Below are 23,976 nucleotides of genomic sequence, written 5' to 3' on the forward strand. Positions count from 1 at the left end.
TTAAGAATCATGAATGTTCTAAATTACGTGCAGATTAATTTTTATATTGATGCTGGGAGTTTTCCTTTGCAGATATGATCATTTCCTTTAATTGCTGGACTTGGAAGTGAGCCTTACCCTTTGCCATTGTGGCCGTGTGCAATCAGTGCTCGCATTTACTGTTCATATTCTCATGTTTACAGATAGCTGCATGTGCAGTTCCTAGCTTTCCTCCTTGTCCTAAAAGCTTATTCTGTCTCCACGTTATAAATGGGCAGGCATCTATAAGTCAGTAATTGAAAATATCAGTAGCATGATGAGTCGTTTATGGGAATAAGCAGCCACCATCTCCTATCCACACTGCACAATCTGGAAAACAAGGAGCACCCCCAAAGATTTTCCTGAACTCCGTTCATCCTGATTCCAGACTGGCCATTGCTCACACAGTGTTGATTACATACCCCAGCACAAAACTGAAAGGACCCTCTCCACTGTTATTCTGGAAGGATGACAAAGCCAGCTTGCCTCCCCACTAATTAGCAGCCCTGGCACTAAACTATTTAGTTTTTCCACTTTATGGCAAAGGAGACCTCCCACTTCCCCATTGACCTCAGAGTGAGAGGTGTCAACCTCTCCCTTCTTGAGCTGCCATTTATTGTTTATTTTCTTCCTGAACCCTTTTCCCTCCGCTGCTGATCAGGCAAATTAAAGTCTCCAGGTTCCTCTCAAACTCCAAAGCTTTCACATGGCAGTGCAACATGCTGATGCTGTGTCAACCGGCTATTACGCAATGGGACATTGAAATGGGGCCTAGATACAGATAATATGGAGCAGCATTCAACTTTCTTTGGCCACTGCAGTTCCGAAAGAGAGACCCAACAGGCAACAAAAAGTCATCCAGGTAAAAACAGAAACAGGTAGATTTAAGCCCTGATCTAGGTCTCTGAAGTATGTAACATTTCTGGTGGTAATCAAAGAGATAGAAGCACATGGTCTTCATCAGATGGAAGGAGTATCAGTAGTTTAGAACCTTAAATTGAATTTTTTGTTGAATAATAATTTTTCGTTTTAAAATAAAGTTTTAGATTTTTTTTTTCAATTAACAAACTGGAAAATAAAGTTACAAACATTGCAAAAGCCATTCAAGACTTTTTCTCCTAACACTGCACTGTACTGTAGTTTGTAGGTATGACGGAGGAAACGATAATGACCACACAATATTGCTTGACTGATTTCTGTACTGTATCGACTTGTGCTTGGAGGGTCCAATCATAAACTATTAGGGTTGGAAGGGACCTCGGGAGGTCATCTAGTCCAACCCCTGCTCAAGGAAGGACCAACCCGACTAAATCATCCTAGCCAGGGCTTTGTCCATCAGGCTTGCACACACATGGAACTCTCAGTCACTTATGGCTAGATTCTGGCCAACCCTCATGTGGTCTCACAGTTGTTAGGGGGAAGGAATTCCTTACAGGGGAGTTGGGATGTTACTAAGCTGATTCCCATAGAGCACATAGCATCCCAAAGAAGATGAGGAGATAGAAAGTACGTGGAGCCATGGCTCCATGCCCTCTGATGTGCTGGCTAGCAAAGCTGGGTAACCACATGAGACAATGGGGGAGAGGGCTGAAGCCTTTGCAGGTTCATCTAAGGTCATGGATGCTTTAGGAAAGGGAATAGTTTGTTTGATTTGACTGACTCACTGTACAGCACCAGACACAATTACATCTTCAAAGACACGTACAAACATTAACTAATTTATCCTCAAAACACCCCCTTGAGACAAGTATTTTGTGGCAGTACAATTGTCTCCATTGTGCAGAGAAGTTAAAGGACTTTCCCAAAGCCACACAAACCATTGCTGAGTCAGAACAAGGACTCAGGACTCCCAGTCTTGTGCTCAGGCTATAAAGCACCCTACCTTTCCTTTAATAATAAAGCAAAGTGACTACTGAGCCACCGGCACATCATGTACCTGTGGTAGCTGGGAACACTCCTGTTGAAATTGGCTGGATGTCGTTCAGTGCAATCATAAGAAGAGCTGGTCTGGCTTCTTCCTTCATGTCAGGTGAAAATATTTTAAATGACAGCAAGAGCTCTCCAAAGGGAGTGGTGGTTTGGGATTGAAAGCTCCTGGATCAAGGCCCAGTGAAAATCAATTCTGGTTCTATAGGGCTTGGTCAAGGCACTGTTTCTACTTAATACAAAACATTCCTTGTTAAGGAAATGGAATAAGGCATAGTAGCTGCATTTAAATAACTCTGCAGATGGGAGTAGCTTGGAAAGGCAGTAAGTGCAAGGAAATGATTTCTGAAATCCCTAGACTGTCTGAATCTTTTAAAACCAGTTGCGGAAAGAGCTCGCTTGAAATAATTGACAGGCCTGAAGAAACTTTACATAGCGGAATTTTATTTTATTGTTTCGCTGTTATTTAACAAGAATGCCTTTCAGCAGGGTGCTTTTACAGTTAAAAAGTGTTACAATAGATAGTTCTTTGTAGAGAAAAGGGGGCGGGGATTGGAAAAGACAAAGGGAATAGATAAGAGACATTACAAAGTAAGAGTTTGATCTTCAGGGATTCTGACTACAGTGGGAGTTCCGTGGGGAGACTAAGTATCACATGAGGGTGCTCAGCACTGGATTTGCAGAGGGGAGACAAGCATGAGAAATAAAAAAGGCATAGAAAATGTTGGTTAAAGAGTGTTTAGGATACATTTGAAGGACAATAATTGCATAAAGGTGGCTTAGACACCCCAGGTCCATTGAAGAGCAAAAAAGTAGAAAAGGAACAAAGAGCACAGGAAATAGGAATATACCCCAGGCAACACTAGTTTAAGAACAGAGAGCATGAGAGGAAAATAGATAAATACATTTGTAATAGGAAAGCATATCAGACCAGTGATGTGGAGGATACAACTAGGATCTTAAACAATTCAGAGATGAACTGGGAGTCAGTGGTGCTGATGAAGAAGTGTGGGGTGTGGGTGAGAGGAGGAGGAACACATTGCAGAGACAAGCAGTTTCATGAATAAATTTCATTTTGAACATGCAGGATGATTTAAGAGAAGAGACATGAGAATTATGGAAGTCCAGAAGGGAGACAGCCAGAGATAGGAGATGACAAGGTCCTTATTGGAGAAAAAGAAGAAGGGTGAATTCTGCAAATATTAAGAAGCTGAAACTGACAAGATGAGATGCACTGGTAGCAAATATAGTGACAGGTCAAAGATGACCCCTGGATTGCAGGGAGAAGTTACATTACAGGGATCAGTTTAAAGGAATCTGTTTTGATACTGACAGGCAAGAAAACCAGAGAGGGGGAGAGAGAGAAAGAAGGAAAATATAAAGAAAGTCTGTTTTTTCTAGGTTAATTTTAAGAAAAGTGTTTGGCCCCCTAGTGAAATAACAGACAGAGAGATTATGGAAGGAATATGGCCTAGAACAGAAAGTCTGAGTTGCTCAGGATTTGAGGACTTTAGTAACTCAGCAGCGGTTATGGGTCTATTTCAGGAGAGGGTGGGCAAAGTTCTGGGATTTGCAATATGCAGGAGGTCAGACTAGATGATCCTGATGGTCCATTTTGGCTTTAAAGTCTCTGAGGACGAAGATACTTTCAGAAACAGAACTTCCATCCTCCCCATACAGCCGTATTTAAGACATAAGCTGTCCTTCCGACTAGGGTGGGCCACATCGTAAGGACTCAGTTCTGCTAACCCCATGATGACCAGTACCTTTCTCTTTCATTTCAAATGGACTACTCACTTGGAGTGAGGTGCTGCCCAAGGAGAGTTTGGCCAATTATGAAAAAAAAATACAAGGCTATCATTGCAATCACACCTGCTTATGTGCTGTGTACCTCTATCTTAATGGCAATGCCTCTTGCCACTATGTAAAAAATTCTAAGGTTCAAATTTAGCCTTCTCGTTGTTTCCCCCCCAAGAATTTTAAGAAAACATATGCATATTGTTTATATAGCTGCCGAGCACCCTAGGTTTTAGTGCAACATATTGTTTTCCCTTCTTTATATGTTTTATATTTAAACATTCTTTTCCTCTTTTTTTGCCCAATATTTCATGAATGCAGGAGTGGAGGAAGATACCTAAGTATGCCTTAAATTGATCAAAACCTTATGTTTGCTTCTGACTTTTCCTCCTGCCTTCCATTCAGCAAGCTGGGAATGATTAATGCAAAGACAATGGAAAATACCCTTTATGATTAGTCCAGATAAGCAGTTATATAAAAGTGCTCACCAAAACCCAGCCAAGCCCAAAGGCTCCTAGTTTTAATATCATGCAGATTGTTTTAATTATATTTGTCCTATGACAGCAGAGATACAGACTTGTTTTTAAGTAACAACAGTTCAGCTCCTAGAGTAATTAAATTATGTGATCACAACTTACAGCATGAAGTTCTACAATCATGATGTACTCAACTGGTAGAATAACAAAAGTTTGGTCTCCATAAACAGATAGTTAGGAACAGAAAAATGTGGACTGAGTTTATAACAGAAAAGGGACATAATTAATGGTCTACAGTGGGGGGCATGTTCTATAAGGGCTCATAAAATGTAATACAACCTTATATGAAGGCTGTAAAATGAAGTGGAGTAAAAAAGAAACAAAACTGATAAAATATAATATGCAAAGTATTACACAAATTTATTATTCAGAATCATTAGAGTTACTAAAAACAGGCTTGAGATTTATTGAGATAAAAGTGATCAAAACTTGGTGGAATTTGCATCTCAGATGCATGTTTTAACAGGAAGCACGTATTATTACAGACAGACAGTCATTCACAGAATAATGCTTACATGGTCGTTTTAAAATTTACATTAAATTGGGCATGCCTTTACAGACTGCATAGGACTACAATTGTTAGATATTCATAGGCTCCTTCGTTGTTGGTTGTGTGCCGTGTTTGTGGGAGTTTTTTTTAAAGGCAGCTTCCTTTAATGGTCAGGCAGATTTGGATGCTGACAGCATCGGCAAAGTCATTTTTAGCTTTATATATATGAGCCACACTCTCCCTCTCAGTTAAAACAGTACTAGGAGTCAATTCAGATTCTGCTGAAGTCAACAGTAGCACTCCCATTGATTATATAGTGCTAACTTCAAAAGTAACACTCCAGATTGACCACAGTAGAAGAGCAGAGCTGGCCTTTGCGCACGTGCAAGTTACTGGAAAAATGTGTAGCTCAGAAGCTTGTCTGTTTCACCAGCCAGAATTGGTCCAGTAAAAGATATTACCTCACCCGCCTTGTCTTTCTAATATCCTGGGACCAACCCAGCTACAATACACTGCATACAAGGAGAGTTATGTTATTCAAGTGATCTTGGGAAGGTATGTGCCCCACTGCTGTCAAATGACTATTTCCTTATCTATTTCGCCCTTTTAAAAAAATAAAAGCAAAGAAAACAAATGTCATTTTTTTTTTAAAAAACAGGGAATGAGGAGAGGAAGGAGACAAAACCGCAAATTGATGCCCCACCGAAAACCCACAGATAAACAGGGCTCCAGGTGCGCAGATCCCTTTTGTAAGATCCGGGCTAGAAGCACACGCCTTTCGTCGTGAGACCATCGACTGGCACATTTACAATGCTCTGCACGGGACTTCACTCTCACCTGCAGCTACGGCTTTCAACTGCAACAAGGCTGAGGTAAGGCTAATTAGGTCCACAACTTTGACCTAGCCCGGGGGCTCGCTAAGATATACCGAGCGATCAGGATCCGACTCCCTTTGACTGTCCAGTTACATGAGACTGCCTTATGGGAGCACATACTGATATACTTTAGAAAACAAAGCAAAAAAAACCCCACAACACCCTCAGTACATTTCAAGCCACCGGGCTGGTCACAGCCCTGGTCAAGCTCCCGCTGTTGGACACTCGCTAGCGGCTAGGTTTGAACCCATGTGCTTTTAAGCTTCCCTTGGTCTGAGTGGGCTTCAGCACCATTGTCTCTGGTCAGCCTCTCTGGCACACTTTTTGGGCACAGACAATCTGTCCATGACCCCTTATTGGAAGTGAGACCTCACAACCCAGCTACCCTAGGCCCCAAGGACCAGTGCTGACCTGCCCCTCACCCAAGTCACCCTAATAGAGGCATAAGAGCAACCTATATCAAAGTGAAGGAGAGGTAAGAAGAATAGTAAGAGGTCAGTGTGGGAGCATCAAGAGCTCTTTAATGACCTGAAAATCAAAAAGGAATCCATCAAAAAATGGAAATCTGGACAGATTTCAAAGGATGAGTACAAAAGAATAGCCAGACATGTAGGGACAAAGTCGGAAAGGCTAAGGCACAAAAGATACGCTTAGCTAGCAAGGCACATAAAAAGGCAATAAGAAGAGATTCTATAAATACACTAGGAGCAAGAGAAAGACAAAGGAAAATGTAGATCCAATACTTAGTGGGGACGGAGAGTTAATAACAGATGACACCAAGAAGGCAGAGGTGATTAATGCCTATTTTGCTTCAGTCTTCACTGAAAAAGGTTAATTGTGACCATATGCTTAACTCAATGAAGGGGGAAGGAATAGAAGCCAGCATAGGGAAAGAAGATGTTAAAGAATATTGAGATAAGGTAGCTGTATTCAAGTTGGCAGGGCCTGATAAAATTCACCCTATATATTTAAGGTACTAGCAGAAGCCATCTCAGAATCATTAGCCATTGTCTTTGAGAGCTCCTGGAGGAGAGGTGAAGTCCCAGAGGACTGAAGAAGGGCAAATATAGTATCTATCTTTAAAAAAAAGAGGACCTGGGGATTATAGACATGTCCGTCTGACCCCAATACCTGAAAGATACTAGAACAAACTATTAAACAATCAGTTTGTAAGCGCCTCAAAGATAACAGGGTGATACGTAAGAGCCAACGTAGGTTTACCAAGCACAAATCACACCAAACCAACCTCATTTCCTTCTTTGACAGAATTATTGGCCTGGTGGAATGGAGGAAAGCAGCAGACATGATATATTTTGATTTCCATGAGGCTTTTGACTGCAGCTAAGGATCTAGTTGTCGGTATTTTGGCCAGCTACGTTTCTCCAACTGTTTCGGAATGTTCCATTTTGCTTCTACCGCAAATAACCTAAGCGATAATGGGCGTTTGTAAAATTAGATCTGTAGCTTATTCCTCCCTTGCATCTTACTTTGGTCACGGATTGAATAAGCTCTTGCTCAAAGCCATCTGTGAGGTTGAATTTGGTAATTAGCAGGGTGGCGCAATCCTCTCATGAGTCATTGGTTCTTCCAGCTGGTTTGCTGTAAGTCAGCTTTGCCTTTCAGGATGTGGTCGTTAATCCAAAAAACCTCTTTAAAAATGGCTGAGCATAGCATAACCAGATTCTTCCCCTTGCTCGCATAGCTAACCCCATGGAAGACTGAGGAAAGACCTGGAAAGGGGCCTTACTCCTTATTTACACGGAGGGAAAAGAGCATAATCATGTTGTAAGTATTTTTCCATGGTTTAAGAGTCATACAGTGGCAATCTGTGTGCATGGATTTAAAATAGTATGTGACACAGAATCCCTCAACACCAAGAATTCAGGGGGAAAATGGAATATGGTAGCAAAAATCTTAACTTAGATCTCGATACTGGGAAACCAGTTCTTTCTCTCTATTTACGCAGGAAAGAGACTTTTGGATATAGCATATCCTTGCCCTATTAGGTCTTTCAAATTACATCTTAGCCTTGTTACTAGACTCGCTTCCTCATACAATACTGAGATTCGATTTTCAATGTTTACCCTAGTTCCTTGTTCTCTTGTGTTTGCATCTTTCAGCTGTATGATTGTCTTAGTTACATACCCAAATCAGCCAAATCAGAAATTGCGGTGGATGCTTCCAGCTCTTACAAAACTTCCTAGAGCCATTTGAAAATCCCAATCTTGGACTACAGAAGTTTTTTATTTTATATTTTTCAAAGCGCCTAAGAGAGTTAGTTACCCAAATCCTATTCAGTGGAAGTTAGGTGCCTAATTCCTTTAGGCTCCTTTGAAAATCCCAGCCTAAGATACTTAGTAATCTTTAATATATGGGTAGAAATAAATTAAACAACAGTATTTTTCCCTGCTAGCATATAAAGCTTCCAATTGGCTAGACCTCTGAGGAGGCTCAAAGGCATTGTTTATGCCAGTTAAGTATTTGGTATTAATTCATTTTTATAAATTAAGCTCCTGGTGCGTCTGTTTCAGATGACAGAACACAAAGACCTGGTGTATCATGCTAAATCATTCTTGTTTGGCCCAATCAAGCCCTTTGGGGGAACCCGGATCTACAAATGTGGGAGGTGTATGGAAAGCCACACATTTTGGAGGATGGCAGAACCGCTGGTGCATCAACACTGTATTGTGAAGGGAACTGCCAGCAGCCCCTCAAATGCAGAACTGCTACAGTAGGGAGAACTTCAGCGAAGGCCTGAAAGCAAAATCGGGCCGCAAGTATTCAAGAGCTAGAATGGATTGTTAACTCATCCCGCCATGGAATTGATGTATTCAAGCCCCTGGCTGATTCTAAAGGGGGGGAAGAACCACAGCTGAACTAGGGCCAGTTTGCATGTACAGTTACAATGTGAATGAACACGTGAGTCGGCAGACATTCAGTATTACTCTTGGAATAGAAGGCAATGAGGGACTAGTGTGCTATTCTGTTTAGAAATATTTTTAATTAAGAAAAAGCGATACGGGGAATACATCTGTCACTTTTGGACTCCAGGTGCTATGGTATCCTAGTGCCATAATGCGAACCTCTATATCTTAAAATATTTGTGTAATGCCTAATTTTTCAATACAGTAGCTGCCTGGACAGCAAAATGAGGAGGATGAAATTGCCTTAAAGAAACTGGGCTTAAAGTCTATTTGTTGGCGCAAGAAAGACAGGTGCCCATATGCTCCAGGTAATATTCACCACCACTGGAAAGGCACCCATGCCCAGCCTCCAAGGCAGGACAGCTTGAACCTTGCATTGTTGCACCCTATAAGCCCAGACATCGTAGCAGCCCAAGGATGCACCAAAAGTGTGAGTGTGGTGCTCGCCAGTGGCATGCTCCCTAGCAGTCTAGAGACAGTCCAGTGCTCGCTCGCTCCTAGTAGCTGTTCAATCATTATGGCTCCAAGAAAGACAAATCAAAAGCCATAAAGAACATTCAGCAGCTGCCCATGAAGAAATCAGCCAATGAACTGGAAAGATAGATTTCTAAAATAAAAGCTATTTCCATTTTTTTTGGTGTTGGAAATTTCAGCACACGAAGTTCACAGCGATTCAGTACAACAGACATACAGATTGCTCAGAGAAGTTGTCAGGGTGCATTTCTGATGGTGTCCCTGTGCCCTGTCATAAATCTTTCTTTCTACTCCTGTGCACTGTATAAAATCTGTCCTCCATTCCTCATGTGCTCTCCAGTAATAAATCAAGTGGCCATAACTCAGCTGATCCACTGTGTCCATTATTTGCTGCCCATGAATAATCCAAGCAGACTCCATTCAAGTAGGTAGCAAATGCTATGAATAAACTTACTATATTTCTCCACATTTCATACTGCAATAATACATTTTGGGAGGTACCGAAAGCATCAATCATTTGAGTTTACAAGAAGCCTTACAATTCGTTATCGTAAATTAACCACAGATAATTCCACAGCAGTTTAAAACAATAATTATGACATCTGTCATATTTCAGTTGCCCTCTTCTCCAAGAACACTGTGTCAATAGAAACAAGGAATTCTAGGGGGAAAAAACTTTGGAATTCCATGCAACATTCATTGCTGGTACAATAGATGTTGCTCCCCTCTGCTTACACCAGGGTACAGCATGACAACCGGCAGCGAAAGCGTCCCTGTGCTTCTCCACACTCCTTGTCGCAGCCCAATGACACCTCAAATCCTCCTAAATTCAGAATCCATCCCATTTGCAACACAAGCCCCTTGCTTATCGCTGTCCACACATGCTGTTCAAGTGATTTCACAACATATCATGTCATCTATATGGAACAGCTACAGACCATGAAGCATTGTAACTTCTACTTAACATGTAATCTCAGAACTGATATGCTTTATATTTTATTTACTGAGTCCCTACTACAGTTTACTTTCACCACATAGACAGAAAAGTTTGCTTATTTTAAAATTTCCTGTTTGACATGAACAGCTGTTCAGGATAATATTTACAAATATTTCAGACTCTCTAAGGGAAATCTGGTTGCAATTAACAAAAAATAAAAGAGAGATGGGTTTGAGCCTGCAAACCTTCACTCCCAGGAATAATCCTGATTTGTGGAGCAGTCTCATGAGAAAGGATTACTCCAGGGAGTAAAGGGGTTCACAGTTTAGCGCGCTTCATTCGTAACAGTTAGAAAATATGCTTTCATCAACAGTGGTTGAAGAGGCAAATTTTAAACAGGAAAGTTATGGTGCTCGTGTGTAGTATCCAGAGACAGTAGTTGCGGAAGAACATTTGGTAGCCAGAGAAAGGACCACCCACTCGGTGTCTTAGTCATTCCACTTTCCTTCCAAGGTATTAGAGCATCTACATGTTTAGAGTTTTCTAAGCTTGCTTCTTCCTGCTGGCTACTCCTTTCCCTCCCCTTTGTTCGTTACATCCTTTGTGCCTCTGTGTATCCTGCTCCCTCATTCTATCCCAGATGTGCATCGCTAACAATTCGAAGTATTCATTGAATAAAAGAGTTACAGTTTGTATCAAGTGGCAGCAGAGCTGTCCTCAGAGGTGCAGAGCAGACCTTGATATACTGCTATTCCTCTGGGTGAAATTCACTTCTCCGTGCTGAAAGCCTCAGTAACTGGGATTTATATGGGGAACACTAAGAAACTGACACCCCCTCCATGACTGCTATTGCAGCCTAGGAGATGGGCTGATGGCTGCTCCACTCTGTGCCCTTGGGCGGAGAGATGTGTAGGGGCGCCTTAGGAGCTGGATCCTAGGATGCTTTGCTCATTCCACTCCCAATGGCCCCTTTGCAAAGGGCTACTGGGACCGATGTGGAGCCCCCATCCACAGTGAATAGGGTCCTCCCTACCTGCCGACTGCACCCATTGCAGAAGGCTGGCACAGAGTTGAAGCTGTATGGGGACATGCCTGGGCCCTTCTCCCTACTGTTAAGTCAGCCTCTATGTACATGCCTCCAAGTCACATCTAGACATGCAAGAAAGGGGGAAGGGGAAACAGGATACAGGTGAGGGGTCTCTGTTCTCTCTTTAAAAAAAAAAAAAAAAACTATGCTGCTCATTTCTTCCTTTTTCCCTGCCCCTTCTGTCACTCAGCTTTAGTTATAGCGTAAGAACAAGACACTGTCAGGAACAACAGCTCCTACTGCAGCAGTTTTGTCAAGACACAGCAAAGAGGAAGCTGTCTGCAGCCCTTCAGCCAACCGTCTCTCCTCTACGGTCATCGCACAAAATAAAAATGCATAATAGTTTCCATCTGCAAAGTGTTTTACTAGCCACAGCCAACAAAACTCTCACCAGCCCTCCGAGGAGGTGGGGACAGATATGCCCATTTGACAAATACAGAAACTGAGACACAGAGGTTAAGTGCTTTGCGCAAAGTACTACAGGAAGTCAGTGTCGGAGCTCTGGACTGCTGGGCCTGCATCTTGGACTCCAACTAGGCCTCATTCATTACTAAGACAGCAACTTACCTGATCTGGTGTTGGGATGCACCCAGCATTTCAGTTTCCCCACTAGCTAGACAGCTGATTTGGAGTTCGTTGGTGATTTGCCCGCCAACCAAAGGACAAAAGAGAGAAAATCCTTCAGAGCCAAGCAAAAGCCCAAACGAAAACAATCCTTCTGTGTGTCCCCTTGCACAACACTCCCAAGGTTTCTGCAGAACTTCTACATGGCAGCACAGATGGACCCATTGCCCTCTACTCAGACCTTAGCCCCTGAACTGTGGGCAGCAGTTTGGCCTGTCCCACTGGTTCCCTTCCTCCAGTGCCTTAGCGTCCAGTTCCTTCCACACACAGCCCTTCTCAGGCTCTCTCAGCTGGGAGCCACTGTCACAGGTCCTTCCCCCCTCCTGGAAAGCCTCCTAGTACAGGTCAGCTCCCACTACGCTTCTTTGCCATGCTGAGAGCAGGCTGCCTCTTATTTCCCAGCAGGCCTGCTCTCAATTACCTGCTCCCTCAGCCACGTGACCCAGGGGGTAGGAGACGCTTGCACAGCTCAGCACTGAGACTTGAAACCGTTCAGGGCCCAGGTCCCCCGTTATATTATTATATAACAAATGTTATCTGTATAGAAATGTAGGCTGCTCTGACCTCAGCGCTCTCCAATGGCCTCAGGAAGCTATAGCCTGTTAATGACCAGTTTGACTACATCTTACAACTCCCCACCCCCAAAAAACTGCAGCTAACAAAGCAGGGCTGCGGAGAGAAGCCTGGACTGCTTGGGCTGCTCCTTCTTTAGAGCCCTGCATTGGTCGTTCTGCCCTACCATAAATAACAGTCTCCTTTGCAATGAACCTGCTGCTAGTGAAAGCAACTCTCTGAACCGCTTTGGCAGCTGAAGCCCAGACTGGTTCCCCAGAACAGGTATTCCAGGTGTGGGGAGCAGAAGTGAGAGCTTCCACACATTGCTCTTGTTCCGGAAGGGCCCTCTCTAATAGTGGGGGGTAACTTCGTTTCCACAGTCCTTGGCCTCTGTGGAGGCGTACCTTACTTAACGTGGTGATGCGCATTTCGACCCAGATTTTTAAATATATGTAGGCAGGGGCTGCTCTAGCTATAGACAAACTAGGCAGCTGCCCATGGTGCCAGATCCCTCGGGTGACAGATATTGGGGAGAAGCGACCAGTGCCATTGGGGGGCATCATTGTGGAGCCCCTTCCCTGTTAGCATGACAGCAATACACTGTTCAGAGCCCTCAGAGAGAAAGCAAAGTGCAGGAACCAGTCGTTAGGCAGACCGGCTTGTCGGGGATATCTCAATGTAAGTCAGGGAGCTACTCAGCCTTAAAAACCCCCTGGTCAGAAAGGAATGTGACAAGGGTCCCTGCCCAGTGGCAGGTGACAGCTGAAGACCTGAGAGCTGACTGGGAACTCCTGGAGCGGACCATGGAGAGGTGGGGGGGGACGGCAGGAGACAGGTGCAGTTACCCTGAAACTGTGACCCCAGTGACCAGAGGGTCTTACTCAGAAGTGCCCAGGTAATGAGGTGTGCTCTTCGATAAAGCAGAAATTAATGGGACCTCGCTGAGGCAGTCAGAACTCTGCAGGACACCAAGAGGGTGAGGTATTCACAATGCTATTGGACTGGCTGTCAAACGGGGATACTGGCCTCTGGATGCGGGGGGCTACGGACGGGCCCAGTGCACTGAGCCACGGAGGTTCAGGTTTTGTATGGGAGAGGTGGAATTCACAAACAAGACAACTCCAGCCCCCTGCCTGTGTGGGAGCCAGTTCTGTGTTGGCTACCCCAGAGGAGGCTAGCTGAGGAGGGAGGGAGGAGCAGGAGCATGGCTCCTGCTTCCACCGTTACGTGGATCCTCTGAGGCGGGGAGTGCACAGGGCTCACATGAGCCATTCTAGACCCACCTGTCCTATGCAGAGAAGCTGCAGGACTGGACCCGAAAGGGTTATTTGAATCTGCTCAGGACCAGTCAGGAACCTCTCCTGAAATAAGAAATAAAATTCGAGTGTTTCTCTTTCCTTTCCCCCCCGCACCCTTTCAGGCAGTATATTTCATACGCTCTTAATTGTTGTATTCTTAATTGTTGTAGTAGTGGGCCAGACTGCCCTTGGGAGAGCCACATGCTGAGGGAGATTGCTGAGAGTGGAGTTCCCCTGTTTTGTGGGAAAGAGGGAGAGCCATCATTGGCACTGCACCCCTCTCCAACCCCACAGATGCCTCTACACTGGGGCTCCCTACAGAGACTGCTTAGTGGGTTCAGGGGTGGGGGGAGCCTTGCACAGGGTTGGATCAGGTGACGGTCTGATCTCCATGGCACCAACCTATGGTCTGTACCTTGACTTTGAGGGGGGGGCCGCTGCAGATGTCGCTGAGCAGCTACAGATGGTCCCAGCTGATGGCAGCTGCTTGGGAGATGCGGGCAAAGGATAACACTAAATCCCACAGAGGCAGGGGCCTTCTGACAGTGACTGGGTTATGGGCAGTCAGGCCTAGAAGTTAGAGCCAGCATCAGTAGACAGGAATTGGAGCTCAGGGTCAGACTCAGCTTACCATTAGTGAAGCAGGGCAGGGGTACAGCTGGGAACAAGCAGAGACAGACACCATTGCAACCATGGGCAAATACTTTGAGCAATCAGTGAACTGCCTCTGCTGCTGGACTTGAGCCCATCTGCTGACTCATCCAACCAATCAGGCAGGGTAGCCAATCAGGCAGGCTCCTACAGGCCAGCTGTGGGCATTTGGTTGCCCAGGGACTGGCTGTGCTGCAAGCTATGCTTTTTGACACTTCCTTCCCCAGAAGGCTGCAGGAGGAGAGGAAGTACTGTCTCAGAAATCCACACCCCTTGCGAAGGGCAGCAGTAAGATTTGTGCTAGGGAAACTCAGGAAGGGAAACCTCCCCATTTGATACTCTTCTGCTGTGTTTTGGGGTTGGTTTTTTTTGTTTGTTTTTTTAATAGTGGGTTATCTAGGTCATTGTGTTACTAACATTGGAAATAGCGCAAAATAATTTAAAAAATCACTCATATAAATAAAATCCAGTATGATGCTAAGTATCACTCAGAGATAAGGCCAATTCATCCCACCACTGCCAAGGGACTATAGAATTCCACACACACACACACGCACACATGTGGTTCTATAGTCACAAACACACATGGAGTTCCATAGTACACACACACATACACACACTCATGGAGTTCTATAGTCACACACATGGGGTTCTATACACACACAGAGGGTTCTATAGTCATATATATCCATGGAGCAATTTTGCGGATTGTGGATGGATGTGAATCCAAATTTTATATTTAAGCCCTGCAAATCCATGGATATCGCTTTATAGCCATGGATATTTTTGCGGATCATGGATTGGATGCAGATACAAATTTTGTATCCGTGCAGGGCTTTGGTGCAACAACTTTGTCTGGCCTCATTTTTTAGGTGCAAGTCCGGCTCACAACAGGATACCATTGGACTACCTAGCACAATTCAAAAAAACTTGGCTCATTGTAATTTAGTCAGAAGAGGCTGGGGGAAGGTTATTTGCCTGCTGTCCCATATGTTATGGGGAAACTTCACCCAGAGGCTAAGGTGAAATGGGGACAAAGGAAAGAAACACACTGTCAATTTTGCAGTGAAAAACTCAGTTTTAAACAACTCTTTTACCAGTTCCTAATTTGCAGTTTTCACGTGGTAGCAAAAAAATTGCTGAGCACATAACTAGCAAACACTAATAATTGTGCAGGCACGTCCCCACTCTGTTTCCTGCCATACTTGCTTAGCGTGGTTATAAGAAACTCAGATTGCATTTCCTGTACCTAAAGTGCTAACAGCTGGTCTTACCCTGACCACCTTCTGCTAATATTCCTTGTTCGTCAGGGTTGGGTGTTGGGTTTTTTTTTCAGATTGTTTCAAAGGAAACTTTTGCGTCAATTCTCGGGAGCGTTGCCCAACAGACAGGCAGTTTCATCATGGTCATAGTGGTGTCCTTTGCCCTTCATGAATAATGCACTGCTCTGATTTATTTATTGTTCTGTTTCTGATCATCGGTAATACTATAAGGGCCCAACCCGTACAGCCATAAGTAACCGTCATTCTCCTGAGTAGCCCTTCGAAGCCATTGGTGACAATGGACAAATTGTGGAAGTTGCAATTATCCATGAGAGTAAAGGTTGCAGGAAAGTAAAGCCCTTAATTTGCCTTATTGGATGTCTGTCAGGAGTGAGTTTGGAAATCTCTCTCTCTTAGGACGCTCCTGTTTATATCATAAATAAGGCTGATAAGAGGAAGGACTTATTGCCTTTCCAGTTCTCAGTTGCAAAGCAGGCTGACAGCCTGTACATTTACTGGGGAGGATTCCATCCAGAAAAAGTCTGTGGCCTCCTGGTTAAAAGAGAAACAATTTGGGACCATTATAAGTCAAAATTATTTTATTCCCTCCCACTCAACTATTTTTCAACACTGGAGCAGCCACCAGGGGCTAAACACAAACAGGAATATACAGCCCGAGGACAAAGCTGTACAGATACAAAACTCCCATTCAGCTCATGCTAAGATTGAGAGTCCATGGCCCTGATTCTTGTCTGTTGCCTAGGAGCACAAAGAGCATCTGAGAAGTGGGTCACAAAAGATGGCTTTAAGCCTGAAATCTGCTGCAACATGCATCCAGGGGCTCATGGGTCACAGGGGCTGATAGAGCAGCTGGGAAGCAATAACCATGCCCCCTTCTTCCTGGATTTAAAGTAAGACTTAGAATGGCAGTCTAAACTCAGCCTTAACTCTGGAGTTACTACCAACACCCTCATCATAATAATACATTGGTCAGTCTATAGCATCAGCCAGCTGAGGATCCTCTAGCTCTTTACAAATATTCTTAAACTTACTTTTGTATGGTTTACGCAGCTGGCTCTAAAGCTATTGCTGTTATACTTAGTATTTGTATAATATTTTCCGTCTGAAGATCTCAAAGGAAGGGCAATATTATTACTCTCATTTTACAGATGTTGAAGCTGAGGCAGAGAGAGATAAAGGGTCAGATGTTCACAGATCCACGTGGAAATGTGCACACAAACTCTAATCTGGATAAACGCCTCTCTAGACATGCATGTAAATCAGGTGTTATGTGCATACACAACAGTTAAAGTGTGCAAACACAATTTGTTGGTCCTGCTTTGAGCAGGGGTTGGACTAGATGACCGCCTGAGGTCCTTCCAACCCTCATCTTCCATGATTTTATGAAACATTTGAAAATTTGACTCTGGGCCATGTTCAACAATGGTCTCTAGATTGTGTACTCAACATACGAACAAGCTATTGCCCTTTCACACACAAACCGCAGGTGCAACCATTAATTGAGTAGTCCAATCTCTATTCATTGGGCATGCACAAATAATTGTGCCTGAAAACCTGCAGCTGCAATTTCAGAGGCCAGATTGAGTCCCACTGAAAAGTTTGACCCTGTGACTCCTCAGCTTGACCATATAGGAAGAAGAGAGAGGTTGAGGGAGGAAAAAACTTTATATAAAATCAATATCTTTCCTAGCAAAAGGGACTTGGATATGTATGCCACTAACTAGCTCTTGATCTGAAGTGTGATAATATTTGAATGTTTTCCTCAAGGTCTTTAATGAAAATGTCCAATGAACAAACCTCTCCTGCCATCATTCTTTCCAACAGTATGTGACTGACCCTCAAGAAAGTCAGTATAGCTTAAGAAGACGTGACAGCCTGTTTTACTCCTAACAATGATTTTCTGAATGATTTTCTAAATGCCCAATACCTTCGTCTTCCAGTGCCAAATAACTTTTTTTTAAAACTCCGAGTCTTTGCAAAATACTTGCTCATGTGAAATTCCACAGAATTAATACAGCTTTGTCCCAAGTTGAAAGAAAATTCACCTCAAGCACCTTTACCTGGGAATTTATAACTTTCTGCAAACCTTTCCATTTTGTCACCAAAAAAGAACGAAAACAAACCAACGGTGTTGCCTGCACTACAGTTAAATAGCACAAGATGAGCTCATTGCTCTTTTGCAAGAACTAACTCTAAATAACTTTAGGTCATTTGTAGCAACTAAAAGTACATATATCATTAAACTATGGAATATAATTTTTCCCAGCAATGGCATGTGGGTAGTTTCATCTCTGCCTTTCGCTATGGCTATCAAAGGGCCTCAGGGGTCACCCTTCCATTGTGTATCTGTAAAAGTCCTTAATGAGATGCATGTACAAGCCACTAGTATGTCTGCATTTGTCTGATGCATGGTTTTGTTAGACTGGCCACCCAAATATCGGCACATGGGTCAAATCAACTCCAAGTTTTCTTTCTAAACTAGTAAGGTTTCCATGCTGTTAAGAGAGCCCACATTTCCCACTGCATCACTACATGCAGAATTTTTCTCGGAATAAAGCACAGTGGTGTTGTTTTTTCCCTTATTTAAAATACATTTGCAGAAGTCCAGGCTTAAAGGAAAGAATTTTCTAGAAGGAAATAGTGTCTTGGAAGGTGGTATTTTTATGACATCGTCTCAAATCCAAATAGGCAAACACACCACGTTTGCCTTCCCTGTATGAATCATTTCACATAAAAATGTTTGCTGTTTTGTACCATTTCCAACCCTTTGCATATTTTCCTTTATTTTCCATGCTCCTGATGCAGGAAACCATGCCTGTTCAGGATAGCACTTAGACACATGCTTAAATTTAAGCATGTGCTTAAATTTCATGGCAGTTCATGGGAGTTAGCATGCTTAGAGTTAAGTCAAAGTGCTGTCCTTGATACAGAGAGGCTAATGCATGTGCTTAAGTGATTTCCTGAATTGGAGCCAATCTGAATAAAATGGCTATTATTACGGAGCAGATGTGTAAACAAGTGAAACTGCACATTTTTGCGTGTTTTCAATATGAAAATACTTTCACTGCAAAAAACAAAAACAAAAAACCTCCCCAAAAGGCCCCTCTTTGCTTATCAATTGCCTATTTTCATGGTGATATTTCAACTTACTGAGATTTTTTCAGCTGAAATTGGCCCATTTTAGAGCACACAGTGAACTGGAAGGAAGGAAACCTGGAATTCTGACTGATCTTTTATTTTCTGACAAATATTTCACACCAGAGAAATGAAAAAACTCAGACTAGTTATTGGTGCAGCATCTCATCGACTTCTGCCAAGAGACCGCAAATTCTAGCTGATGATTTTTCGCTTTTCAGCCCATGGATGCAGTCAAGATAACTGATAGATGAATAAATAAAAATAAGAATGTCATTGCAGGACATTTTAACATGTGCAACCACTATTATTGCATCAGAGACCATAAAAACGCCTAAAATACAGTTGGGGAAAGTCTAACACACTGTCTCAATAAACCTTGCTTACATGTGCAACAAATCACAAGCCTAGCACCACTGAATTATGCTACCTTCTGCTTCCTCTCATGCAAAGCCTCACAAATTAAGTCCCATGGAGTTAAGGTGGGTATCTGCTATCCAGCTCATATACAAAGGCATACCATATGAGGGTTAAGATCCAAACAATCGTCTTAAAAGAACACATGCAAGGCAATATGCAATATATTGCCCCACCTGAGGCCAATACGGTGACTGTCGAAGTCCGTTGCTCTTCTGGAGATGAAACAGTTTCCAGCACAGTGTTCTGAGGTAACTGTGCCAGCAGAGAAATATTTCACAGGTAGCGAGCCCGGAGTGGTGCTGAATTTGGCAGGGAGAGATCCCTGTGAAATAGTTGGACTCCTTTCATGGAGAAGATAATAGCAGAGGCCATCTGAGCAAATTGCATTTTTTCCAGGTGGTTCAGCCTTTATATATATGTAATTCCCACTAATGCCAATGGGAATGGAATGTAAGGACTATGATAGAGGGATAATAGTAGAAAGTTCACCACATACACTAAGGTGAAAGTGGATTTATAGCCTGTCTCAGTGATGAAATTTGGAGCACCTGCAGATGCCATAATCATAGCTGCTGGGGTACGGGTTAAAGTGCCATTCCAAGATTCCTGGCCTACAAAGTATCCTGAAACCAGTGGGACTCAAAGTTGAGGTTTCAGCCTATTTCCCGATTGTCCTATGTTCAATGCAATGGGCTTCTGGACTATCTGCATCTGATACCTCACAGCTATTGGCTAGAGTGACTAATAACTCTTGAGGTCATATTTAGCTTAGTTTGTTGTTGCCTTGAAGAGCAAAGTCTTCACTTTATCCACAGAATGGGCAGAATTTATGCAACAGTCAAACCAGCTTCCCCTGCCAATGTTTCTCAACCTTAGGAAATAGCATATTGCATGAGACCTATCGTCCACCTCGTTCAGTATCCTGTCTTCAACAGAGGGCCAGCACCAGGTGCTTCAGAGGAGGTGCACAAAAACCTGCAGTAGACAGTTAACCTGGATCTGGAATGACCAACTCTAGATTTAAGGGAGTGGATGGATTTCCCTTGGCTTTTCTCCTAACACTGCCCACCAGAGGGGCGAGTACTGGTGTTAGAGCAGGGATTTTTTTTTTTTTGATGGACCTTTTCTTTGGAAAGTGGACTGAAACCATCATTCCACTACACATAGGCTACTCAACAGCCATTAGCTGATAGCAATTTTTAAATCACTCACTCCAGCTCTGGCCCGGATTTGAACCAGCATTCTAAAAGACAAAAGACTTGTAACCAACATTCAGTTGCTTAAACTACCTTATGTGAAGGAATCCAGTGTTGAAGACTCATTTAGCTAAGACTAGTTTAGAGCCAAATGAGAGTAAAATACATATTTCAGAAATATAGGTGAAATCCTGGGTCTCCTGACATCAATAGCAAAATGCCCATTGATTTCCATGAAGCTAGAACCTCACCCTTCTTTCTTTACCATAGTTCACTTTTCTATTTGGTTGACAGTTGCAGCAAGTTTTTTGCTTTTGAAATGTATGAAATGTTAAACAGTCTGCTTGTTCCTCTTTTTTAGCTGTTCCCCTTTCTTTGCCTTTACTTGGCTCTAGCTTTATTGGGTATGTCTGTTAGAGCACCCTGGTTAACCTAACCCAGTTGGGTGGGCTATCTGAGGTACCGTGTTTTCACTGATGCTGTGCTCACCTGTGTGTGTTGCGAGGCCTTCTGGTAGCTCAGCCCATGGCTTTTTATGCTAGTAAATTGAGCTCCTCTGTGATTCTTTCCCTGTGAATTGTAGGAGAACATGTCTGTCCTTCTGGGCACACAGAAGGAATTGTGGGAAGGCAGTGGATGACTAGCAGCACTTGAATGATTTAGCCTATGTCCTTGCTGCAAAGGGGTGGGTTATCAGCCAGAGCGAAAGTGGATCATGGGCTGTAACCCACGCCCGCAGTCAGGTGGAACTAGCCTACGCTGAAAGCACCACCAAACTCAGGTGAGAGGTTTGGGTGTGTGGATGGGAGGGTGTTTGGGGTAAAAGCCTGGTGTTAACTTTGCAGTGAAGACAGAGCCATTGTCCCATCGCCTAGTACTGCAGTGAACATGCTCTGTTATGCTGCAGTAGTATAAATTAGCTGTACTTCTAAAAGACAGCTATTATTGGGAAAGCCCTATTGCTAATGTGTCGGCTACCAAGTTGGTTTCTTATTGCTCATCTAACAGCAACATGGAGTGGAGTGGTTACATGGGACAGGCCTAATTTTTATATTCCAGCATATTTCTCAGATGGTAATTTGTTTTTCCTGTATAATTTATTAGGTTCAGTCACTTGACCTTATCTCGGTGGGAGTCCTCTGCTCTGAAGCTCGTACTTCCCTAGGAGAGTTATGTTTTTTCTCAGCAAAGGTCAGTTCCTTCTTTTGAGGATCTTCCTTTCCCTTCCTTATTTAGTCATATTATGTAAGGATTTCCCTTTAGAAAACAAAGAGCAAGTTCAACATTCTCAGCTCAGCTCTCCCTGTGTCCCCAGCTGCTGTGTTCTCCCACTCCCTCCCCGTTCAGCTTCTCAGATCCTCCTCAAAAACCTAAGCAACACACTTTGTGAATCAGTTCCCTCCTACTCAATTAGGCTTACCTCCTCTCCAGCATTCCTTCCCTCCTCAGGGCCTGAGGTAATCGTACTCTGCAGGGGGATAAGCAGATGGATTCATTGCTAATTTTTACGAGGAAAAATACACCTGCAAAATGTAGCTGATTTTAAAAAAATCACAAAGGGACTCAGATTGGCCAATGTTTTAGCTCTCTTTAACCCCAACCCCAGCTTTCTCCAGCTATAGAGAGAGAACAAGCAAGATCGTACTGGCCAGAGAAGCAAGGCGCTTAGCTCCCCTCTAAAATTTTCCCTTTAAAATTTCTAAAGACACACAAGTCATCACATTATGGCACAACATCATTGAGGCCAAAAGCTGTGTTGTACTCAGGATCGAGGCCCCAGTGTGTCTTTTTCTCAGACTCCCTGTGACTCTAGGCTTGAAAAAGTTCCACATCACCACTCTGTTTTTAGAAGACCCGAATCACATCGTGCAGAAAAATAAGAAGTACAAGAACTCGGGCAAAAAGAGGCTGATTATTTTTCTTCCATTAAATGCAAAAGAAATTTCCACACACCCTGTCTGAGCCACCTGTAGAATGTGACTCTGAAAAAAATAATCAGCATTTTTCTCAACTTAAGCAACAAGAGGAGCCTAGATTTAATATTTCTGAAGTGAAATGTTTATACCCACATATTTTTGCCTTATGGTCATTCATTTTATACAGGCTAATAGATTGGCCCAACAGTGAATATAAAGGCTATAACTCAGTAAAGGAACGCTCCTGGCATCCTGCTGGGGGAAGAGCTTAACTCCAGATGTTTAGAAAATGCAGGAGAACTCCAGGAGGGAGGCCAGCCATATATCCGCTTTCCAAAGTATTCTTCAAAGTATAAGGAGATTGATTTGATGCTTATTAAGCACCTAGAGGCCTCTGGGCATTAAAGTTAATTTCTCTGCTAATTATACTTGGTTTTCATATCTCTTCAGATGGGTTAGTGGTGAAATGTGAAGACACTGTGGCAACCACAAATCAGTGGAGAAGTCCATGTGATATTTTCTGGCTGATATACAGAGAGGTCAAAGAGTTTTGCCTTATAGATTGTCTTTGGACAGACCTCAACATGCAGTAGCAGGAATTGGTGATTTAAACTTCCACCCACCAAACCTGTTGAGCCGGTTCCAGAGACCTCAGCCTCAACTCAACGTGATGGCCACTGGTGTGTCCTTGTCAGAGGTGGTGGTGTCCTCTGAGCCTCGTGAAGTGGAGAGATTGAGTGTAACTCTCAGCACTGACACTTGGCAGGCCTGTGGAAGACTAGCACTCGACACCACTCAGAGAGCTTCAAGCCAGCTGTCCTGGTCCCGTGTAGGGTCAGCCTCAGTGCATCAACCAGCTACAAAATCTCAGGGGTGGAGGTGGATGCCTCAGGGCCATAGCAGTTTGGAGCTTCAGTGCCCCCAGGTGGACTTTAGTACTAAATTCAGTAGAAAGCTGAGTGGAGCTCAGTACCTTGAAGCATGACATTCTCCTGCCACACTGGACCCTTGGACCGAAGGGCATTGGCATAAAGGTGCTTTAGCACCCAAGTGTATCTGCACACCAGGCCTCAGAGTGGGTCCCAATACCTCTATTGGGATCCAGTGCTTTGATGCCTTAAGACAGCACCAGTGACTCTATCAGGGCTCACGTCAGTGCCTCAGAAGATCCTTGCGCCTCTGCTGGACACTGATGCACCTCTGCCTTAAGAGGATTATGGCATTTTAAATTTGAAGTAGGGGGTTTCAACACCCATAGGTTTTCTGGGCCAAAATTCTCTGCTGGTGTAACTCCATTGAAGTCAGTGGAGTTGTACCAGCAGATACACAAAGATAAGTTTAAGTGAGTTCCTATAGTATCACCCACCCAAGTTTTGGGAGGATGGTATCTTGAGAGAAGGGATAATGACTGCCCTTATAATTCTCTCCCCTACTCACCCATCCACCCTCTCCCCCTTGGAGTTTCTGCCTGAAGTTGGACAAAAATGAATGTTTCATCTCCTTGCCTCAAAAAGGACTGACGTTTGAGTCACCAAGGGGCTGTACCACTCACTGCAAGGGACGAATGTCCCACCTCCTGTGTGTGGGACTGCAGCCCTTCAAAACCCTGCCGCTTTGGGAAATGGAGCAGTCTCAAGGTGGAGGCTTAAGACAGAGGAGTGAGAATCCTGCAAGATGATCTCTTCTGGAGAAGCAGAAGTGCTAGGTTAGAAATGATCCCTTTCAACAAGTCACTTGGAAAGAGGAACAAGATCTCAAAATAGAAAGAGGAGCGTTTCCCAACTGATTGTAAAAAGAAAGGAGCAAAACAATCAGAACTAAATAAGACTGGCCT

Source organism: Emydura macquarii, unplaced genomic scaffold, assembly GCF_026122565.2.
Source record: "Emydura macquarii macquarii isolate MOO-44397 ecotype Brisbane River unplaced genomic scaffold, CSIRO-AGI_Emac_v2 contig_2768, whole genome shotgun sequence".
In the NCBI taxonomy this organism is placed as follows: domain Eukaryota; kingdom Metazoa; phylum Chordata; order Testudines; family Chelidae; genus Emydura; species Emydura macquarii.